A 25,271-nucleotide genomic window follows, 5' to 3' on the forward strand; every position below is an offset into this window, starting at 1 on the left:
TATTCAGGTTGCGAGCGAGATTGAGGCCCGTTAGGTTTTCTTTCTCGTTTGGAGGCCCAGCTCCAGGGAGGTCGTTTTGAAAAACCAAATTTCTACAGCGTGAAAAATTTTGTGAACAGTCACACACATGTGTATTATGTATCCTCTCCGGTCCTTTTTACTTCACGTATTAGATTTTTTTCAAGTAAACGTTGCAAAGTTTGACCAAGTTTATATTAAAGAAATATCAACATCTACAATACCAAATATATATACTATGAAACTACATTTTAAAACGAATCTAAAAATATTGATTTGACATTGTGAATGTTTATCCTTTTTTCTATATGTTTGGTCAAATAAGAGATAGTATGACTTCAGACAAAACTTATATGCAGGCTAAAAAAGATCGGAGGGAGTATATGCGAAAATTCATAACATATGCTTTCACAAATGGCGTACAGAAAAAAGCCAAAAAAGTATTTCGAAGATGGACCAATTTTTTTGGGGCCAGAACTTTGATATTTTTTGCGCAGCCTACAAAACACAAACAAAATCAAATGATTTTTCACACGTTCGTGCAGAAAATGTATGTCTCCATGGATTTTTTTTTGAAGCTTTGAATATGAATTCTGATTTTTTTTAAAATATTGAGCTCCCTTGAGCTCGGGCTCCATAGGCATTTTCCACGCGCCCAGATCCTATCTAACAAATAATTAAAGAGTAGAGAATCAAATAGAGTTACATAATATTTTACCATCACATAGCAATTTCTAATAAAAGATGACTCTACATAATAATAAATTAAGATATCTATGTTATCATAACTATGGCACTAACCACTATGAAGGTAGTAACATATGCATGTTATTAGTCTAAGTTACTCTCCACTATGACTATCCATGTGTTGGTTCCTTCGATACTCGTACACGGGGCACACCTCGGTATTGGTAAGCTTCTAGAAGCATGTCAACCAGTTTTATCTGGGCTGTTTTGCTCTTTGTTTTTCTTTTTTTCTTTTTCATAAATCTTTTTTATATCTTTTAAATTTTCTTTTTTTCTTTTTGTTTTTTGTTTTCAATTATTTGCTTTTTTAGGATCTCTTGATTTTTCTTTACTTGTTCCCTTCAAATGCATGAACTTTTTCCAAATTTTTATTTTTTTCTCAAATTCTTTGAAGTTTCTTTCAAATTCACGAACTTTTTTCAAATTTTGATTTTTTTTCTCAAATTCTTTGATTTTTTTTACAAATGTGTCAACTTTTTTATTTGGTGAACATTTTTTAAATCAGGGAACTTTTTTCAAATCTAAGAACATTTTTCAAATTTGTGAACATTTTTTCAAATCTGTGAACATTTTCAAATGAATGAACTTTTTAAAATCCGTGAAGTTTTTCCAAATGCATGAACTTTATTTCGAATTCGTAAACTTTTTCCAAATGCGTGAACTTTATTTCAAATCCGTGAACTTTTTTAATTGTCTGATTTCTTTTCTCTAGGTGGTGGGGACTGATGGGGGCTCTGCGGGCCGCGCTCGCCCGTTGGTTTTGTTCGGATGCAGAGGGACTTTGCTGGCAGCCCGGTATGCTGCCATTTGTGGCCCCAGCCGGCTAGCGTGTTTTTAGAATGCTCCATTTCGCCGATGGTGCGACATCTGACTAGTGATTTTTCTTGATTTGGCATATTGTCGCCTGGCTCTTCATCCTGACTGGCGACAATGTTTTCTAGTCTATTTCTTATCTTGCCTCTCCTTTTTTTTTCTGCCCTTAAGCTTTCTTGACAATGTTTTTGCACCCTCCATCGCAACCGGTTTGCCTCGGTCTCAATTTGCGTGCTGCCAAATCTCGGTGGCCTTAGTTGGGAGATGGATTGCTTATTTTCAGAACAGCTTATCTGCACAAGTCTGCAAATTGATTCACCTATCACTGTCCTCATCACAACAACCTAAACTATTGCATCCAGAATAAGTGAGACCTTCCATTCCTTCCGAATCTAACTCATATAATTATTTTAAATGCCAGCCCATTCATGAAATCCTTGATCCTTCACCGCATCTCAATCATATAGACTGAAAAGAAAGAAAGCATACCACGGCCAGTAGCAGAATAGCACTGGCCTCATCTCCGTTGAATCGCTAACAAACAGCACCAGAAAAAGATAGAATTGAACAACAAAGAAGCACTCCACATGGGACATGAGCATAAATTCGACATCCAAATCTCCGGCCCGACAACATGGAACATAGTCAGATAGAAACAGTGAGAGGATGGGCACACAAACACGCGCGCGCGCGCACACACACACACACAAATTGCAAGCAAAGACCATCAGGCCATCAGCTAAGCTTGCTAATTGTGTCAGTGGAACATTAATCCAGGCAAGTCACTCTATCTTCATCATGCCAGTTGGCCAACTGTGTTCAGAAATTAGATGACAGCAGAGGGAAGTTTGAAAATAAAACAATGAACAACACAATTCAACTTCCCACTTGACCGGTGCGTGCTGCATAGAGGGTCAATCTCCTCGCAAAGCCCATTCATCCATCTCAGCAACCAGAATACAGTAGACACCTGTGGAGATATCAATCTCAATTAGTCAACAGATAATAGCAATAGGTAACCTGCACATAGTGGCGATAGACAATTTGTAGTGTTTCTCTATTATTTTGCCAATTTGATCTCAGTGGAGGCTAAGAGATCAGTGGTTCAAAACTTCAATACTCTTTGTTATTATGGACGCAAATGCTGAACTGTCTAGCTTATGAAAGGATTAATATTCTTTGTTATTATGGACATATGAGGGGCTCATGGAGTAGAAATACATAAACATCTGGTTTCCAGTAGCCGTGCCTTTTAGAACCGTACAACAAAGTGAATTTAATCAGATTTGTGCCATAAAGCCTCAAGCATGGGATGGTACATCATCTTATTAATTGTACTTCCTCCTGACCAAAATACATGCCAATTTTTTACACTATAAACAACACTTTGATCACTACTAAAGATACTATGTTAACAAACATAGAAATTGTAGTAATACACAACACGAAGTATAGCTACATGTAGTTTAGACCAGACAAACTATACTAGTGGCTAATGGCCAATTACATATGCAAGTTATACTGAAAACAATGGATACTGAGAAATTTTTAACCAAACCACGCAACAGTAGAAAAGCCGTCCATAAATCTACAATAACTGCAAGTGAAATCATAGGGATATTGTTCCTCAATATCTAATGAAGACACGTTCTTCAAATATTGTGAAAATCATTAGTTCATTTTGTACGATGACAATCCAAAATGAGCAGCAATGCAGAATGGCATAGTTATAAGCACGTATAAATAAAGGATGTTTGAAGGCTGCTCAACAAGTCACGCTAGGACTTGATAGGTCATACCCAAAAAATATCAACCAAAGGCAATATAGAAATAGGTAAAGGTAATTAAAAAAAGGTCCACTGGGCACAGGAATGCGGAAGTACTTCATTCCGCTACTACTTAACATGGCAGCATTCTCATATATGAGCAGGCACAAATAGCTAATGAGAAGGGCCCTCCTAAGTCATCGGTCATCTGAGGTGTAAGGGAGAAGACCACCAGAAGGAACCAGAGAGGAGGGAGGGGGGGGGGGGGGGGGCTAAAGAGGAAAACTGAACACAAGGCGGCTGGAAGGAAGTGAGGGTAAGCAAAAGAGCGCATCCAGCAGAGAGGGGGAAAACATCAGTAAATAGAAGAGAAGGTAGCTGGGTGAAAGCATGGCGAAAAGAATGGATTGCTGATGAGGAAGACAGAACCAACAGTACAAAGAGAGAAGAGTAGTAGGAAGACAGTTAATTTGTAGCGGCACACTTTCAATTTCTCAAGGTCTTGTTGGCTACATCTAGTCTCAGTAGAGCCTAAAAGGTTAGTGGTTCAGATAACTCCATTAGAACATTTCCTAGCTTGTCAAATCTTGTGAAACTTTCTTTCTTATCATGGGCATATAAGGGGCTCATGGAGAAACAGAGCACAAACATTTGGTTTTTCTAGCTCATCGGCATACTCTTTAGAAATGACGAGCTAGATAATCTAGAATTTAATCAAATTTATCCAGTGGAAGATCATGAATCATTATATTCATTGATACTTCCTTCCGACCAAGTAGACGACACCCTTTTTTACTCTGCACGATATCAAAAACAAAACATTGGCAACAGACAACTACTCCTGAAGAGAGTTGTGTTCAATATGAATCTAGTCATGCCATTTCTATTATGCGTTCAGTACAAAAATTGTTAAATATCTATAATGAACGAAACTGAAGAAATCAGATTGCACACAAACCACAACAGCCAAGATGTAGTTTGGATCAGACGAACTATACTGGAGATTATGGGAGTTAGACTGATAAACAGAGACATGTTGAGAAAATACGTAACCAGTCCACCTAAGATTAGCATAACTGTACAATAACTGTGAGTGCTAATTACATATGATAATGATTCTGCATCAGCATAATGTGAAATGGTTTCCCTAAAAAAGCTATATGTGAAATGGCAGGCGCATATTATTAATAAAGGAAGTTTGAAGCCAAGTGCTGAGGTGCTGTTAGTTATCAACTATTTGCATAGTTGGAACAACAAACAAATCATCCTCGAACTTGATAGACCCATAAGCACGGGAAAAAAAATCAATGCAATGTAGCAACCAGCAAAAGTAAAAGGAAAGGGAAAAATATTCCATTCTGCTACTAGTAACAGATAGTACCTGCTCAATCATTACATCACGATAGCATGTCTATCAGGAGAAATCAGCTTACATATTGTGCAATGCTTTAGCTCCATATGGCCCACCACCAATGCCCCCATCTACAATAGTATGTCAAGGAACCAATGAGATTCCAACGAACAGTCAAATAGGTAGATAAACACCATGCTGCATTTTGAGAAAATAATTCATGCCTGATGCAACATTAGGAATAGATAAATTAAATTAGCAGATAGGAAAGGAGAAGTGTCTAAAATTACACTTAAGTCGGTACATGCCACATTGGATAAAATGGAATATACTCATACTAATAAATGCTAGCAATAAAAGTGATCATGACTATTCATATTAAGATTATCTTGAAATAAATTTAGCCTGAATTCTCTAGCAAATGAATATGTCACTTCCAGCAGGACTCTTCTAAAAGTGAAAAACTATTTTGTAAACATCAAACCTGGTCGTTATCGGGGATTTAATATTACTAGCAAGATCGACAAAGATAACCATACTGAATGGAAGGAATACAACCAGCTTTAAGCTTCAGAATGTACCAATTGAGCTACCTCTTTGACATTTCAATTGGTTCAAGCAAGTTTTTCATGTAATTGTCTTCAATTTCAAAACACTGTGTATCTCATCTTGAGAAACATTTGCACTGCAGCGATGCACTAATACCACCATTATGAAATTCTTGAGTACGTCTATTGGCCCGCAACAAAATTTAGTTCGATTAATCTACATAATGTTTGCTGATCCACCTCAGATATATTACTTCTACAAATCTTTCCATTGTTTTGTTCTATGCAGGACCCAAAGTAAACAGGTAAAACGACATAACTCAACAATAATAATCCAATAATATCAAATAACTTGGTTTCTTTTTACCTGCAGTATAGACACCTTCAAATGGATAATAGCTGTACCAGTGCTTGGATTCAAGGACTTTCTTGAAATGCAATAGTTCAAACTGGACCGTGAAGATGCCTGTAAGTGTCCACAGTAAAACCACATTATTGACCTCAGCAAACCCGAGTATCCTTGGGCGCTCTATCTGCTTCTCTAAATTCAGGGAAAGTAGCTTATCCAATTCAACAGTTCTTCCCAGCAGCCATGAAGCAACACCCTTGCAACTGGTCCTCCTCTTCCATAATTGCGCAAGAAAGCCTCTCAGAAAGACGAAACCAAGGCCACCACCCTCTGCCAGCATAACCCAAATATTGCCATCTCTCATGTCTGCAGTGTTTCCCATTGGCATGGGTATCAAAGCTAGGCTCTGCTTATCCAAATCAAATTCAAGGATTCCTTGTGAATTCCCACAGAGCAACCAATAAAAGGAATCCCCAACCATCACAGCAGGCATTCCCTAGTAAACCATGGTGGGAGCACCAGAATTCTCGGACGGAAGCGGTGTTGAGATAAGCTTGTCCCAAACACCGGTCGATGACGAGTAAACAGAGGCTACTGCTTGTGTGCATTGCATGTCGCTGTTGCCTACCAAGACCACCTGGAAATGGTGGAAATCTCCTGTAGCACGACGCACCGCCGCGTTCATCAAGGCTTTCTTGGCGAACCCTGGGGGAATGTCCAGGCTGTGCTGGTCACCGGTCACGGGGTCCCACACCAGGAGCTGCTTCTGTGAGTCGTGGAAGATGAGTACGAGGCTATGGCGGCATCCGAGGATCCGGAAGCGGCCGCCGGCGGCGATTGGGAAGGGGAACCGGGATTGCGGGACGCGATTGGGGCGCTCCAGGGTAGGCTGGAAGCGAACCTGGCAAAAATCATAGACGAGGCAGCCGATGAGGGGAGGGTTTCGGCGGTGGTGCGCGCGGAAGCGGCGGGAGAAGCCGGGGTCGGAGGCGAGGCTGCGCCAGAACTTGCAGACGGCGGAGGCGCGGGGGAGGGAGGAGGATCTCGGGGAGCAGGTCGTCGTCGTCCAGCGCCGCCGCCGCCGCCGACGAGCGGGGGCCACTCATCTTCTCGCGTGCCTCACCGATGCGGATTGGAAAGGTGAAGTGAGGTGCAGCAGGCTCTCAAATGGGCTGTAGACTGAAGCCCACGAAGAGATGTAAAGCGGATTTGATTTGGTGCACCTCTTCACGGTTTTTGAAATGTGCGACTTTTCAGATAAAAACCCCTAAAAAGCATAAATAAAAAAACTCAAAAACAACGTAGTGATAAATGGCAACCGTGTTCTTAAAAAAAATGCCATTGCATGATCCAGAACTTGTGTTTATTTTGTTTGAGAACATAGCCCTTTTTCTAAAGGGGAACGTCTGTGGCCGGTGCGGCAGCTGAAGATTGGGTCGGTCGCACGCGGGACGTACATGGAAGAGATCTAACGCTACTTGTTCCTTTCACGACTACATGTTCTGTGAGACCTGCGCACCGCTCCCTCCTCCCTTCTTATCCATTGTCGGGGGATGAACCCCGGGCAGGCAACGGAACCCGGATCCTTTTCAAAAACAACAGGGCCAGCATCGCCCCTCAAGTCGGCTCACGCTTGGCCGGGTTGCTCAACCCGGCCAAGTCCCTCGACCCGGCCGAACTCCTCAACCCGGCCCCAACGGCCGGCACAAGGCGGCCGAACCCGGCACACCAAGACTTCTCCAACAAGCCAGCTCCCTTTTTGGCGTGTTCCTCAACCCAGCCACGGGCCAGCTACCGTCCCATCCCAGCCGTACGATGGGACAAGTCTCCGTTCTAGGATGAGCGAGGCAACAGTGCCCTGCCCATGCCTCTGGTCAGCCGAGGCGTGACAACAGTGCCACACCTACCCGCTGACGAGGGCCGGCATGGCTACAGTACACCCGTCGTCACTGCTGACGCCAGCAAGCGGCGACCTGACGGAGCGCCCCTGTGGCGGACTCAACCCGGGCACTCCCTGACGATCGACAAGACGGCAAACAGTGCCCCTAGGCCCGCGGGGCCCGCGCCCGAAGAACCTGGCGAGCCCTGACACCCGGCGGATTCCAGCACCGGCTTCCCGGACGATGACAACCCGGCCCCACGGCCTTGTAACATTACCATTGTACCCCTGGGGGGTTGCTCTATAAAACCCCCCAGGAGCTCTCATGCATACGGGCAAGCACGCACTCAAGCAAGCAACGCCAGACTAGTTAGACTAGCCACACTCCAGGAGAGGGAGCAGCCTAAGCCCTGGCCTGCCCTCCTTCTTCCCGATACAGCTCTAGGAGCAACTCTGTACTGTTACACATAAACCACATTCGGCAGGACTAGGGGTGTTATCTCTCCGGAGAGCCCCGAACCTGGGTATGTCTTGCGTCCCGCGCTCGCTCATGCCGACTGATACGTCTCCAACGCATCTATAATTTTTGATTGTTTCATGTGCTATTATATTATCTGTTTTGGATGTTTAATGGGCTTTAATATGCTCTTTTATATTATTTTTAGGACTAACCTATTAACCGAAGCCCAGTGCCAGTTTATGTTTTTTTTGCCTATTTCAGTGTTTCGCAGAAAAGGAATACCAAACGGAATCCAAACGGAATGAAACCTTCGCGATGGTCTTTCTTGGACCGAAAGCAAACCAGAAGACTTGGAGTTGAAGTCTGGAACTCCGCGAGGCGGCCACGAGGCAGGAGGGCGCGCCCAGGGGGGTAGGCGCGCCCCCACCCTCGTGGGATCCACGGAGCTCCACCGACGTACTTCTTTCGCCTATATATACTCTTATATCCTAAAAACATCAGGGGGAGCCACGAAACCACTTTTCCACCGCCGCAACCTTCTGTACCCGTGAGATCCCATCTTGGGGCCTTTTCCGGCGCTCCAACGGAGGGGGAATCGATCACGGAGGGCTTCTACATCAACACCATAGCCTCTCCGATGATGTGTGAGTAGTTTACCACAGACCTTCGGGTCCATAGTTATTAGCTAGATGGCTTCTTCTCTCTCTTTGGTTCTCAATACAAAGTTCTCCTCGATGTTCTTGGAGATCTATTCGATGTAATACTTTTTTGCGGTGTGCTTGCCGAGATCCGATGAATTGTGGATTTATGATCAAGTCTATCTATGAATAATATTTGGTTCTTTTCTGAATTCTTATATGCATGATTTGATATCCTTGCAAGTCTCTTCAAATTATCGGTTTAGTTTGGCCTACTAGATTGATCTTTCTTGCAATGGGAGAAGTGCTTAGTTTTGGGTTCAATCTTGCGGTGTCCTTTCCCAGTGACAGTAGGGGCAGCAAGGCACGTATTGTATTGTTGCCATCGAGGATAAAAAGATGGGGTTTATATCATATTGTTTGAGTTTATCCCTCTACATCATGTCATCTTGCTTAATGCGTTATTCTGTTCTTATGAACTTAATACTCTAGATGCATGCCGGATAGCGGTCGATGTGTGGATTAATAGTAGTAGATGCAGAATCGTTTCGGTCTACTTGACACGGACGTGATGCCTATATTCATGATCATTTCCTAGATATTCTCATAACTATGCGTTTTTCTATCAATTGCTCGGCAGTAATTTGTTCACCCACCGATATATATGCTATCATGAGAGAAGCCACTAGTGAAACCTATGGCCCCCGGGTCTATTTTCCATCATATAAGCTTCTATTTTACATCATATAAGTTTCCGATCTACAATTCTAGTTTCCTATTTATTTTATTTTGCAATCTTTACTTTCCAATCTATACAACAAAAATACCAAAAATATTTATCTTATTATCTTTATTAGATCTCACTTTTTGCGAGTGACCGTGAAGGGATTGACAACCCCTTTATCGCGTTGGTTGCAAGGTTCTTGATTGTTTGTGCAGGTACTAGGTGACTTGCGTGTATCTCCTACTAGATTGATACCTTGGTTCTCAAAAACTGAGGGAAATACTTACGCTACTTTGCTGCATCACCCTTTCCTCTTCAAGGGAAAACCAACGCATGCTCAAGAGGTAGCAAGAAGGATTTTTGGCGCCGTTGCCGGGTAGATCTACGCTCAAGTCAAGACATACCCCCATCACAAACTCTTCTCCCTCGCATTACATTATTTGCCATTCACCTCTCGTTTTCCTCTTCCCCACTTCTAAAACTATTTTCAAAAACCTTTGCCTTCTCTCGTTGTCCTCTTGGTTGTTTAAGTTTGCCTTTCTATCGCCATGACCGAACCAAAAGGGGCTAAAGGTTTTCTCTCGGGTTTCAATACTTTGGACAGTCCCTCTGTCCTTTATAAGGTCATAAATAATGATGCTTTGGAAAGACCTACCGGGGTTATCAATGAGAGTTTGAATAATTTTGATGAAGATGACCCCGGAATTTTTTGTTATTTGCTTGATGAATCTTTGAAAGATGCTTTGGATAGGCTATTAAGGATCCGAGCTAGCTATGTGCCCCAATATCAAAATCAGATATACTTAAAAGTTTTTTATGTTGGCCTACCTTCTTCTTTTAAGCAAGTTTTGGATTCTATTTTTGAAGAAGGTTTTCTTGAGGGGGATGCCATCGATACCTATGAAAAGATGAAAGCTATATTTGGGCACCCCATGAGTGAAAAGGTTGAATCCACCTCTCTTTTGTGTTTTTATCAGAATGAAATTATCAAAGAGATGAAGGCTAGCTTAGATGCAAATTTTCGTAGTGTGCTTAATATTTCTTCTACCATTAATGGCCACGTGCTTTCACAAAATAGAAAGATAAGTGCTTTAGATAAGAAATTCTCCCTTTATCACTAAAAAGGAGAAGCTGATAATACTTAGATCTATTCTTGTTTTTATGCCTAGCTAGGGGCGTTAAACGATAGCGCTTGTTGGGAGGCAACCCAATTTTATTTTTGTTTTTTGCTTTTTGCTACTGTTTAGTAATAAATAATTCATATAGCTTCTGTTTATATGTGGTTTTATGTTTTAATTAGTGTTTGTGCCAAGTAGAACCTTTGGGAAGACTTGGGTGAAGTCTTTGCGATCTTGCTGTAAAAAACAGAAACTTTTGCGCTCACGAGATAAGCTTTCATTTTTTACTGGAGAGTGCTTTTAGGTTGATTATTTTTGCAGATGATTAATAGACAAATTCCTCACGTCCACCAATTTATTTCAGAATTTTTGGAGTTACAGAAGTATTCGAAAGTTATAGATTGCTACAGACTGTTCTGTTTTTGACAGATTCTGTTTTTCGTGTGTTGTTTGCTTATTTTGATGACTCTATGAGTAGTATCGGGGGGTATGAACCATAGAGAAGTTGGAATACAGTAGGTTTAACACCAATATAAATAAATAATGAGTTCATTACAGTACCTTAAAGTGGTGGTTTATTTTCTTATACTAACGGAGCTCATGAGATTTTCTGTTGAAGTTTTGTGTTGTGAAGTTTTCAAGTTTTTGGGTAAAGATTTGATGGATTTTTGAATAAGGAGTGGCAAGAGTCTAAGCTTGGGATTTCCAAGGCACCCCAATGTAAAATTCAAGGACAACCAAAAGCCTAAGCTTGGGGATGCCCCAGAAGGCATCCCCTCTTTCATCTTCGTCTATCGGTAACTTTACTTGAGGCTATATTTTTATTCACCACATGATATGTGTTTTGCTTGGAGCGTCTTGTATGATTTGAGTCTTTTCTTTTTAGTTTACCACAATCATCCTTGATGTACACACCTTTTGGGAGAGACACGCATGAATCGGAATTTATTAGAATACTCTATGTGCTCCACTTACATCTTTTGAGCTAGATAATTTTGCTCTAGAGCTTTACTTATATCTTTTTAGAGCACGGTGGTGGTTTTATTTTATAGAAATTATTGATCTCTCATGCTTAACTTATATTATTTTGAGAGTCTTTTAGAACAGCATGGTAATTTGCTTTGGTTATAAAATTAGTCCTAATATGATGGGCATTCAAGATGGGTATAATAAAAACTTTCATATAAAGTGCGTTGAATACTATGAGAAGTTTGATACTCGATGATTGTTTTGAGATATGAAGATGGTGATATTAGAGTCGTGCTAGTTGAGTAATTGTGAAATTGAGAAGTACTTGTGTTGGGGTTTGCAAGTCCCGTAGCATGCACGTATGGTAACCGTTGTGTGACAAATTTGAAGCATGAGGTGTTTCTTTGATTGTCTTCCTTATGTGTGGAGGTCGGGATCGCGCGATGGTTAACTCCTACAAACCCTTCCCCTAGGAGCATGCACGTAGTGCTTGGTTTTGATGACTTGTAGATTTTTGCAATAAGTATGTGAGTTCTTTATGACTAATGTTGAGTCCATGGATTATACGCACTCTCACCCTTCCATCATTGCTACCCTCTCTTGTGCCGCGCAACTTTCGCCGGTACCATAAACCCATCATTTACCTTCCTCAAAACAGCCACCATACCTAACTATCATGGCATTTCCATAGCCATTCCGAGATATATTGCCATGCAACTTTCCACCGTTCCGTTTATTATGACACGCTTCATCATAGTCATATTGCTTTGCATGATCATGTAGTTGACATCATATTTGTGGCATGGACACCATTCATAATTTTTTCATACATGTCACTCTTGATTCATTGCACATCCTGGTACACCGCCGGAGGCATTCACATAGAGTCATATTATTTTTTCTAAGTATCGAGTTGTAATTCTTGAGTTGTAAGTAAATAAAAGTGTGATGATCTTCATTATTAGAGCATTGTCCCATGTGAGGAAAGGATGATGGAGACTATGATTCCCCCACAAGTCGGGATGACACTCCGGACGAAAAAAAGAGGCCATAAAAAAAGAAAGGAGAAGGCCCAAAAAAAATGATGAGAGAAAAATAGAGAAGGGACAATGTTACTATCCTTTTTCCACACTTGTGCTTCAAAGTAGCACCATGATCTTCATGATAGAGAGTCTCTTATGTTGTCACTTTCATATACTAGTGGGATTTTTTTCATTATAGAACTTGGCTTGTATATTCCAATGATGGGCTTCCTCAAATTGCCCTAGGTCTTCGTAAGCAAGCAAGTTGGATGCACACCCACTTAGTTTCTTTTGTTGAGCTTTCATATACTTATAGCTCTAGTGCATCCGTTGCATGGCAATCCCTACTCACTCACATTGATATCTATAGATGGGCATCTCCATAGCCCATTGATACGCCTAGTTGATGTGAGACTATCTTCTCCTTTTTGTCTTCTCCACAACCACCATTCTATTCCACCTATAGTACTATGTCCATGGCTCGCGCTCATATATTGCATGAAAGTTGAAAAAGTTTGAGAATACTAAAGTATAAAACAATTGCTTGGCTGAAACCGGGGTTGTGCATGATTGGAGCATTTTATGTGACGGAGATGGAGCATAGCCAAACTATATGATTTTGTAGGGATGAGCTTTTCTTTGGCTATGTTATTTTGAGAAGACATAATTTCTTGGGTATGCTTGAAGTATTATTATTTTTATGTCAATATTAAGCTTTTGTCTTGAATCTTTCAGATCTGAACATTCATGCCACAATAAAGGAAATTACATTGAAAAATATGTTAGGTAGCATTCCACATCAAAAATTCTATTTTTATCATTTACCTACTCGAGGACGAGCAGTAATTAAGCTCGGAGATGCTTGATACGTCTCCAACGTATCTATAATTTTTGATTGTTCCATGCTATTATATTATCTGTTTTGGATGTTTAATGGGCTTTAATATGCTATTTTATATTATTTTTAGGACTAACCTATTAACCGAAGGCCCAGTGCCAGTTTCTGTTTTTTTGCCTATTTCAGTGTTTCACAGAAAAGGAATACCAAACGGAATCCAAACGGAATGAAACCTTCGCGATGATCTTTCTTGGACCGAAAGCAAACCAGAAGACTTGGATTTGAAGTCTGGAACTCCGCGAGGCGGCCACGAGGCAGGAGGGCACGCCCAGGGGGGTAGGCGCGCCCCCACCCTCGTGGGCCCCACGGAGCTCCACCGACGTACTTCTTTCGCCTATATATACTCTTATATCCTAAAAACATCAGGGGGAGCCACGAAACCACTTTTCTACCGCCGCAACCTTCTGTACCCGTGAGATCCCATCTTGGGGCCTTTTCCGGCGCTCCGCCGGAGGGGGAATCGATCACGGAGGGCTTCTACATCAACACCATAGCTTCTCTGATGATGTGTGAGTAGTTTACCACAGACCTTCGGGTCCATAGTTATTAGCTAGATGGCTTCTTCTCTCTTTTTGGTTCTCAATACAAAGTTCTCCTCGATGTTCTTGGAGATCTATTCGATGTAATACTTTTTTGCGGTGTGCTTGCCGAGATCCGATGAATTGTGGATTTATGATCAAGTCTATCTATGAATAATATTTGGTTCTTTTCTGAATTCTTATATGCATGATTTGATATCCTTGCAAGTCTCTTCAAATTATCAGTTTAGTTTGGCCTACTAGATTGATCTTTCTTGCAATGGGAGAAGTGCTTAGTTTTGGGTTCAATCTTGCGGTGTCCTTTCCCAGTGACAGTAGGGGCAGCAAGGCACGTATTGTATTGTTGTCATCGAGGATAAAAAGATGGGGTTTATATCATATTGTTTGAGTTTATCCCTCTACATCATGTCATCTTGCTTAATGCATTACTCTGTTCTTATGAACTTAATACTCTAGATGCATGCTGGATAGCGGTCGATGTGTGGATTAATAGTAGTAGATGCAGAATCGTTTCGGTCTACTTGACACGGACGTGATGCCTATATTCATGATCATTGCCTAGATATTCTCATAACTATGCGCTTTTCTATCAATTGCTCGGCAGTAATTTGTTCACCCACCGTAATATATGCTATCATGAGAGAAGCCACTAGTGAAACCTATGGCGCCCGGGTCTATTTTCCATCATATAATCTTCTATTTTACATCATATAAGTTTCCGATCTACAATTCTAGTTTCCTATTTATTTTATTTTGCAATCTTTACTTTCCAATCTATACAACAAAAATACCAAAAATATTTATCTTATTATCTTTATTAGATCTCACTTTTGTGAGTGACCGTGAAGGGATTGACAACCCATTTATCGCGTTGGTTGCAAGGTTCTTGATTGTTTGTGCAGGTACTACGTGACTTGCGTGTTATCTCGTACTGGATTGATACCTTGGTTCTCAAAAACTGAGGAAAATACTTACGCTACTTTGCTGCATCACCCTTTCCTCTTCAAGGGAAAACCAACGCATGCTCAAGAGGTAGCACCGACCTCGCTTCTGGAGCCCACCAGTGCCCTCGAGCCTCCTCCTCTCTTTAGCCATCCCTTGGCATCTGCCATGCGCCCACCACGACAGTTGGCGCCCACTGTGGGGCAGCTCAAGGTCCTGGCCGGAAGCATGTTCCAGACGGGGCTCCCCTCCGACTCCGACGAGCCCGTCACGCTGGCGGACGACGTCATCTACGCGCTCGCCGCCTCCTTCACCGCGCTACACATCTCCGATGCACCCGCGACCGACGAGTACCCCAGCGAGGTACTTGACTTCTCTGACTCCTCCCTTTCCCTCGGCGGCAGCGCTCCCGGCGGGGCAATGGACCTCTGCGTGGAGGTCATCGTCACCAACACCGGTGCTTCTTCCTCGTCCAGCGCGGCGAGGAAGGCCGCCGAAGCCAGGGCCGCAACGGATCGGGCCGGCTCGCCCAACCCGTTGCCCGCCACGATGCAGAGCCTTCATGTCCCCATCTCCACCGACGTCGACGCCTCCAACATCGCCGAGGCCCGGACTCGTCTCGAGGAGGACCGCCAGCGCTTGCTGGACCTGACCAAGACGCTCGCCGCCATGCAGCGTCGCCTGGACTCCGCTCAGCTGGAGCGCAACGCCGCCTACGACTTCACGCCTACCGCGGCCGAGCCAAGCCGGGTCGCCGACGTGCGAGCCCGGGGCGGCGCAATCGTTCGCGCCTTCGGCGCCATCCCTCTTGTCTACGAGACTCTCGTGAAGAACATGCGTGCTGCCCAGGCGGCCGCAGTCGGCCTGGATCAGCTCACGGGGGAAGAGCTGAAGGACCGCCTGAAGCGGGCGAACGACCTCCTCCACGCGGCCAGCGCGCAACAGGACCGCCTCAACCAACTCGCCAAGCCGGCAGGATCCAGCTCCGCCCGCGCCAACGGCCCCGAGGACCAGCAGAACACGGCGTCTTCACCACCCGGCGAGGCGCACTCCGGCCGCACCCGGACCCGGCGCAACCCCACCCCGACGACTGCCGGCGGCTTGGCCGACGAGCCGGCCCTGGAAGACCGATGTCGGCTTGATCCTCCCCTCCAACCCGGCCGACGTCCGGCTTCGGTCGACCCGACCGCCCGTGGCACGGTTGCCAGCCGGCTGGGCCCGCACGCCATCGACGACACCGACGCCCGCCACTGCCTCGACAGACTCGCCCTCTCCCTGGAGCTGGAGGAAAGCGGCGCTGTCGGGTCGGCTTGCTTCGGCCCGCGCATCCAGGACGAGCCCTTTCCTAAAGGGTTCACGCTCCCCCGCGACACCCCCAAGTACAACGGCACTGTCAAGCCGGAGGACTCGCTCACGGACTACACCACCGCCATCGGCATCGTGGGCGGCAACCACCGGCTCGCCGTGCGCTACGCACCGCTCATGCTCCAGGGGCCGGCCCGCATGTGGTTGAACAGCCTGCCGATGGGAAGCATCAACGCGTGGGTCGATTTCAAGCAACCCTTCGTACGCAACTTCACCGAGACCTACCAGCGACCCAGCCATCCCAGCCAGCTCGCCATGTGCGTGCAGGGACCGGCGGAAACCGGCCGCGAGTACCTCACACGCTGGACCGAGCTCCGGAACAGCTGCGAGGGCGTCCACGAAGTCCAAGCAATCCAATACTTCCTCAACGGGTGCCGGGATGGCACCCTAACAACCCACAAGTATAGGGGATCGCAACCGTTTTCGAGGGTAGAGTATTCAACCCAAATTTATTGATTCGACACAAGGGGAGACAAAGAATAATCTCAAGTATTAGTAGTTGAGTTGTCAATTCAACCACACCTAAAAGACTTAATATCTGCAGCAAAGTATTTAGTATCAAAGTAGTATGGAAGTAACGGTAATGGTGGCAAAAGTAACAGTAGCAGCTTTTGTAGCAATCGTAACAGTGGCAACGGAAAAGTAACTAAGCAAAGATCAATATGTGAAAAGCTCGTAGGCAATGGATCAATGATGGATAATTATGTCAGATGTGATTCCTCATGCAACAGTTATAACATAGGGTGACATAGAACTAGCTCCAGTTCATCAATGTAATGTAGGCATGTATTCCGAATATAGTCATACGTGCTTATGGAAAAGAACTTGCATGACATCTTTTGTCCTACCCTCTCGTGGCAGCGGGGTCCTATTGGAAACTAAGGGATATTAAGGCCTCGTTTTAATAGAGTACCAGACCAAAGCATTAACACTTAGTGAATACATGAACTCCTCAAACTACAGTCATCGCTCGGAGTGGTCCCGATTATTGTCACTTCGGGGTTGCCGGATCATAACACATAGTAGGTGACTATTGACTTGCAAGATAGGATCAAGAACTCACATATATTCATGAAAACATAATAGGTTCAGATCTGAAATCATGGCACTCGGGCCCTAATGACAAGCATTAAGCATAGCAAAGGCATAGCAACATCAATCTCAGAACATAATGGATACTAGGGATCAACCCTAACAAAACTAACTCGATTACATGGTAAATCTCATCCAACCCATCACCGTCAAAGCAAGCCTACGATGAGATTACTCACGCACGGCGGTGAGCATCATGAAATTGGTGATGGAGGATGGTTGATGATGACGATGGCGACGGATTCCCCTCTCCGGAGCCCCGAACGAACTCCAAATCAGCCCTCCCGAGAGAGATTAGGGCTTGGCGGTGGCCCCGTATCGTAAAACGCGATGAATCCTCCTCTCTAATTTTTTCTCCCCGAACGTGAATATATGGAGTTGGAGTTGAGGTCGGTGGAGCTCCAGGGGGCCCAAGAGGCAGGGGGCGCGCCCCCACCCTCGTGGCCAGGGTGTGGGCCCCGTTCAGTTGATTCTTTCGCCAGTATTTTTTATTAATTCCAAAAAGTGGCTCCGTGAAGTTTCAGGTCATTCCGAGAACTTTTATTTTTGCACAAAAATAACACCATGGCAATTCTGCTGAAAACACCGTCAGTCCGGGTTAGTTCCATTCAAATCATGCAAGTTAGAGTCCAAAACAAGGGCAAAAGTGTTTGGAAAAGTAGATACGTTGGAGACGTATGTATCAACTCCCCCAAGCTTAAACCTTCGCTTGCCCTCAAGCAATTCAGTTGACAAACTGAAAGTGATAAAGAATAACTTTTACAAACTCTGTTTGCTCTTGTTGTTGCAAATATGTAAAGCCAGCATTCAATTTTTCAGCAAAGATTATGAACTAACCATATTCACAATAACATTTAGGTCTCATGTTTACTCATATCAATGGCATAATCAACTAGCGAGCAACAATAATAAATCTCGGATGACAACACTTTCGCAAAACAATCATAACATGATATAACTAGATGGTATCTCGCTAGCCCTTTCTGAGATCGCAAAACATAAATGCAGAGCACCCCTGAAGATCAAGGATTGACTAGACATTGTAATTCATGGTAAAAGGGATCCAGTCACAGTCATACTCAATATAAACTAATAGTAATGCATGCAAATGATAGTGGTGCTCTCGAACTGGTGCTTTTTAATAAGAGGATGATGACTCAACATAAAAAGTAAATAGATAGGCCCTTCACAGAGGGAAGTAGGGATTTGCAGAGGTGCCAGAGCTCAAGTTTTGAAACAGAGATAAATAATATTTTGGGTGGCATACTTTCATTGTCAACATAACAACCAAGAGATCTCGATATCTTCCGTGCTACACACATTATAGGCGGTTCCCAAACATAATGGTAAAGTTTATACTCCCCCTCCACCAACAAGCATCAATCCATGGCTTGTCTGAAACAACGGGTACCGTCCATACCAATAACAATCCTGGGGGAGTTTTGTTTGCAATTATTTTGATTTGATTTGAGCATGGGACTGGGCATCCCGGTTACCGGCCATTTTCTCGTGAGTGATGAGCGGAGTCCACTCATCGTGAGAATAACCCACCTAGCATGGAAGATATAGACAACCCTAGTTGATACATGAGCTATTCGAGCATACAAAACAGAATTTCATTTGAAGGTTTAGAGTTTGGCGCATACAAATTTACTTGGAACGGCAGGTAAATACCGCATATAGGAAGGTATGGTGGACTCATATGGAATAACTTTGGGGTTTATGGAAGTGGATGCACAAGCAGTATTCCCGCTTAGTACAAGTGAAGGCTAGAAAGAGACTGGGAAGCGACCAACTAGAGAGCGACAACAGTCATGAACATGCATTAAGATTAATAAACAATGAGTGCAAGCATGAGTAGGATATAAATCACCATGAACATAAATATCGTGGAGGCTATGTTGATTTTGTTTCAACTACATGCGTGAACATGTCCCAAGTCAAGCCACTCGAATCGTTCAAAGGAGGATACCACCCTATCATACCACATCACAACCATTTTTAATAGCATGTTGGCACACAAGGTAAACCATTATAAACTCCTAGCTAATTAAGCATGGCATGAGAAACTATAATCTCTAATTGTCATTGCAAACATGTTTCATTCATAATAGGCTGAATCAGGAACGATGAAGTAATCATATTTACAAAAACAAGATAGGTCGAGTTCATACCAGCTTCTCTCATCTCAATCAGTCCATCATATATCGTCATTATTGCCTTTCACTCGCACGACCGAATGGTGTGGATAATAATAATAATAATAATAGTGCACGTGCATTGGACTAAGCTGGAATCTGCAAGCATTTAATACAAGGGAGAAGACAAGGTAATATGGGCTCTTGGTTAAATCAACAATAATGCATTTGAGAGCCACTCAACATTTTCATCATGGTCTTCTCCTCTCGGCCCCCAAAGAAAAGAAAAGAAATAAAACTATTTACACGGGAAAGCTCCCAACAAGCAAAAGAAGAACAAGAAATCTTTTTGGGTTTTCTTTTTAATTACTACAACTACAGGCATGGAAAGTAAACTAGCTAAAAGATACAACTAATTTTTTTGGTTTTTCTTAAGGTTTTTCAAACACACAAGAAGAAGTCTTAGAAAAGAAAATAAACTATGGATAGTACAATAAAAAAGTATGAGCACGGACAACTAGAATGAGTGTGTGAACATGAATGTAATGTCGGTGAGAAATACGTACTCCCCCAAGCTTAGGCTTTTGGCCTAAGTTGGTCTATGCCCATGGATCAAAGCTACTCTCTCCGGTGTACGGAGGAGTAACTCGGGGTGCCACTGGTTGGCGATCTCCTCCGGATCCCACTGATAAACAGACTGTCGATAAGGGTCAAGCGGTGGCTCCGGCTCAGGCTCTGGAACTTGTGTCAGCCTCCAATATGCATAAATGTCCTCAGGAAAGATGAGGTACGTGCTTGAAAGTATGTTAAACAAAGAGGGCGCATGCAAGGTAATAATCTCATAGTGAGTTTTATCAAATATCAAATTGTACTTAAGCATCTTCTTCTTATTTTTAACAATAAATTCATGTGCTACCATACTCTTATAATCTAGAAAAACAGGGGGCAGCAACTTTTCCTCTTTCTCATAGTGCCTAATAGGTATCTCAAAGTGTGCAGCAAGGCGCGAAGCAAAGATGCCTCCGAAGACGGGGCCCTTTGTATGGTTCAGACTTAATCGTTTAGCAACAATAGCGCCTAAGCTGAAAGTTGTATCACGAAACAAAGCATGGTGCAAAATGACTAGATGAGGAGCACTAAGATTTCCACGGTTCCCGCGACCAATTAAGCATCTACTAGCAAATATCGCAAAGTAACGTAGAACAGGAAAATGTATACTAGTAATTCTTGCATCGGAAACTTTCCTCGTTTCCCCTACAGCAATTCTATCAATAAATCCATCCACATCACTATGATGTGGTTCCTCTATGTTGCCCACAAAGGGTATCTTGCAAACCCGACAAAAATCATGGAGTGACATCTCCTTAACCTCATCATATAAGTGAAACTCCACTGAGGGTGGTGATTTCTTAGCATGGAAATAAAAAATTTGCACGAAAATATTAGTGAGTAGGAGATACTATTCGCGGTGGTCGCGAAGGAAGTCGGTGAGGCCTGCATTCTCAGCCAAGTAATAAAAGTCATTGTAAATTCCGGCGGCTCTCAAGAATGCATCACAAGGCCATTCGCACGTCCGAACCTCCGCAGTGCGAGGAAGATTGTATTTGGGCTTTTCATTCTCTTCATTCTCCTTTCCCTTCAAACCCCGGCTTGAGGAGCCTCTCAACAATCTCTTCAACATTTTCTTCCTCTGAAAATTTCTGAAATTTTTAGTGACTCAAAATAAAAGTGAACCAAACTCAACAAGATTGATAGCAACTACTCCCACATGTGCCTAGAGGCTATATCATGCATTAAAACTACTTTGGACCATATAAATTTGACATGCAAGCTCAAGAACAGGGTCATCTTAGCAGCAAAAATTTGCAATAAATAAAGCACTAGAACAAAAACTAATTGGACCATTGGAGGAGTCACATACCGAAGAACAATCTCCCAAAACACTTTTGTGAATTGAGCTTTGAGCAAAGAGATCGAAAATGGCAGCAAGATGAGCTAGAACACAGGTTTGAGCTATGTAGGGATTTTTTGTGGAGGAAGACGAAGTGAGTGGGTGCTGGAATAAGTGGAGGGCGTCCACGTGGGGCCCACGAGGCAGGGGCGCGCCCTGTACCCTCGTGGCCAAATGGTGGGGCCCCCTGGTGTGTTCTCAGTGCCAGATATTCTTAAATATTCTACGAAAAATCATATTTCATTTTCAGGACGTTTGGAGAACTTTTATTTTCGGGGTATTTTTTTATTGCAAGGATAATTCAGAAAATAGACAGGAAATACTATTTTTGCTCTATTTAATCTAAATAACATAAAGTAAAAGGAGGGTACAGAGAGCTGTGCTTTCTAACTTCATCCATCTCATGCTCATCAAAAGGAATCCACTAACAAGGTTGATCAAGTCTTGTTAACAAACTCTTTCCGATTAACATGAAACCGGAGAATTTTCGAATAACACTAGGTTACCTCAACGGGGATATGCATGTCCCCAATAATAAGAATATCATATTTCTTCTTGACAGTAGGAAGAGGGAATTCAAAACCTCCAATAGTGATCGTTGAAATTTTTCCACTAGAATTGATACTGTGGACTTGAGGTTGTTTTCTCGGAAAGTGTATCGTATGCTCATTACCATTAACATGAAGAGTGACATTGCCTTTGTTGCAATCAATAACAGCCCCTTCAGTATTCAAAAAGGGTCTACCAAGGATAATCGACATACTATCGTCCTTGGGAATATCAAGAATAACAAAGTCCGTTAAAATAGTAACGTTTGCAACCACAACAGGCACATCCTCACAAATGCCGACAGGTATAGCAGTTGATTTATCGGCCATTTGCAAAGATATTTCAGTAGGTGTCAACTTATTCAAATCAAGTCTATTATATAAAGAGAGAGGCATAACACTAACACCGGCTCCAAGATCACATAAAGCAGTTTTAACATAGTTTCTTTTAATGGAGCATGGTATAGTTGGTACTCCTGGATCTCCTAGTTTCTTTGGTATTCCACCTTTAAAAGTATAATTAGCAAGCATGGTGGAAATTTCAGCTTCCGGTATCTTTCTTTTATTTGTAACAATATCTTTCATATACTTAGCATAAGGATTCATTTTAAGCATATCAGTCAAACGCATACGCAAAAAGATAGGTCTAATCATTTCAGCAAAGCGCTCAAAATCCTCATCATCCTTTTTCTTGGATGGTTTAGGAGGAAAAGGCATGGGTTTCTGAACCCATGGTTCTCTTTCTTTACCGTGCTTCCTAGCAACGAAGTCTCTCTTATCATAACGTTGATTCTTTGATTGTGGGTTATCAAGATCAAAAACAGGTTCAATCTCTACATCATTGTTATTGCTAGGTTGAGCATCAACATGAACATCATCATTAACATTATCACTAGGTTCATGTTCATTACCAGATTGTGTTTCAGCATCAGAAATAGAAATATCATTGGGATTCTCAGGTGTGTCAACAACAGGTTCACTAGGAGTATGCAAAGTCCTACCATTTTTATTTTTCTTCTTAGAAGGACTAGGTGCATCAACATTAGTTCTCTGAGAATCTTGCTCAACTCTCTTAGGGTTCTCTGAGAATATTGATACAAAGGTTCCTGAGTCATTCTACCCCCTCTAGTCACAACTCTAACAACATTATCATTTTTCTTATTATTTAATTCACTGAGCAAATCATCTTGTGCTTTAAGCACTTGTTCTACCTGAGTAGTAACCATAGAAGCATGTTTAGTAATAAGTTTAAGGCCACCTTTAACTCTAGACATATAAGCACTCAAGTGTTCAATCATATAAGCATTACGTTTCAATTTTCTACCAACATAAGCATTGAAGTTTTCTTTTTTTAACAATAAAATTACCAAACTCATCCAAGCATTGGCTAGCAGACTTATTACAAGGAATATCACCTTCATCAAATCTATAGAGAGAATTTACCTTTACTACCTGTGTCGGGTTATTAAGACCATGTATTTCTTCAATAGGTGGTAAATTCTTAACATCTTCAGCTTTAATACCCTTTTCTTTCATAGATTTCTTTGCCTCTTGCATATCTTCAGGACTGAGAAATAGAATACCCCTTTTCTTCGGAGTTGGCTTAGGAGTTGGTTCAGGAAGTGTCCAATCATTATCATTACTCAATATATTATTCAATAGCAATTCAGCTTGCTCAACAGTTCTTTCCCTGAAAACACAACCAGCACAACTATCCAGGTGGTCTCTGGAAGCATCGGTTAGTCCATTATAAAAGATATCAAGTATTTCATTTTTCTTGAGAGGATGATCAGGCAAAGCATTAAGTAATCGGAGAAGCCTCCCCCAAGCTTGTGGGAGACTCTCTTCTTCAATTTGCACAAAATTATATATTTCCCTTAAGGCAGCTTGTTTCTTATGAGCGGGGAAATATTTAGCAGAGAAGTAATAAATCATATCCTGGGGACTACGCACACAACCAGGAGCAAGAGAATTAAACCATGTTTTAGCATCACCCTTTAATGAGAACGGAAATAACTTAAGGATATAGTAGTAACGAATTTTTTCCTCATGAGTGAATAGGGTGGCTATATCATTCAATTTAGTAAGATGTGCCACAACAGTTTCAGATTCATAGCCATAAAAAGGATCAGATTCAACCAAAGTAATTAACTCAGGATCGACAGAGAAATCATAATCCTTATCAGAAATACAGATAGGTGAAGTAGCAAAAGCAGGGTCATATTTCATTCTAGCATTCAAAGACTTTTCTTTCAGCTTAGCTAACAGTTTCTTAAGATCATATCTATCTTTGCAAGCAAAAAGGTCTCTAGCAGTTTCTTCATCCATAACATAACCTTCAGGCACATCAGGCAATTCATATCTAGGGGGAGAATCTTCATCATCACTTTCATCAATATTATCTGTTTCAATAATTTCATTCTCTCTAACCCTAGCAAGTTGTTCATCAAGAAATTCACCTAATGGCACAGTATTATCAAGCACAGAAGTAGTTTCATAATAAGCATCATGCATAACAGAAGTGACATCATCAATAACATGCAACATATCAGAATCAATAGCAAGAGTAGGTTTAGCAAATTTACTCATAACAGAAGGTGAATCAAGTGCAGAGCTAGATGGCAATTCCTTACCTCCCCTCGTAGTTGAGGGAAAAATCTTGGTTCTTTAATCTTTCAAGTTCCTCATAGTGATCAACAGATATAAATCCTAAGTGACTCAAAGAATAGAGCTATGCTCCCCGGCAACGGCGCCAGAAAATAGTCTTGATAACCCACAAGTATAGGGGATCGCAATAGTTTTTGAGGGTAGAGTATTCAACCCAAATTTATTGATTCGACACAAGGGGAGACAAACAATATTCTCAAGTATTAGCAGTTGAGTTGTCAATTCAACCACACCTGAAAGACTTAATATCTGCAGCAAAGTATTTAGTAGCAAAGTAGTATGGAAGTAACGGTAAGGTGGCAAAAGTAACAGTAGCAGTTTTTGTAGCAATCGTAACAGTGGCAACGGAAAAGTAACTAAGCAAAGATCAATATGTGAAAAGCTCGTAGGCAATGGATCAATGATGGATAATTTTGTTGGATGCGATTCCTCATGCAACAGTTATAACATAGGGTGACACAGAACTAGCTCCAGTTCATCAATGTAATGTAGGCATGTATTCCGAATATAGTCATACGTGCTTATGGAAAAGAACTTGCATGACATCTTTTGTCCTACCCTCCCGTGGCAGCGGGGTCCTATTGGAAACTAAGGGATATTAAGGCCTCGTTTTAATAGAGTACCGGACCAAAGCATTAACACTTAGTGAATACATGAACTCCTCAAACTACAGTCATCACCGGGAGTGGTCCCAATTATTGTCACTTCGGGGTTGCCGGATCATAACAC

General features: G+C 42.4%; 1 long non-coding RNA gene across 1 annotated transcript; it reads right to left on the reverse strand.

The window, feature by feature from the left end:
- Window positions 1-2,149: 2,149 nt before the first annotated feature.
- LOC123143306 (uncharacterized) lies at window positions 2,150-6,742 on the reverse strand. Its single transcript, XR_006470790.1, has 3 exons — window positions 5,611-6,742; window positions 4,726-4,826; window positions 2,150-2,548 (listed from the first exon to the last, which is right to left on the reverse strand). It is a non-coding gene; the product is annotated as an uncharacterized lncRNA (long non-coding RNA).
- Window positions 6,743-25,271: the final 18,529 nt, after the last annotated feature.

This window comes from Triticum aestivum, chromosome 6D (assembly GCF_018294505.1).
Source record: "Triticum aestivum cultivar Chinese Spring chromosome 6D, IWGSC CS RefSeq v2.1, whole genome shotgun sequence".
NCBI classification, from domain to species: Eukaryota; Viridiplantae; Streptophyta; class Magnoliopsida; order Poales; family Poaceae; genus Triticum; species Triticum aestivum.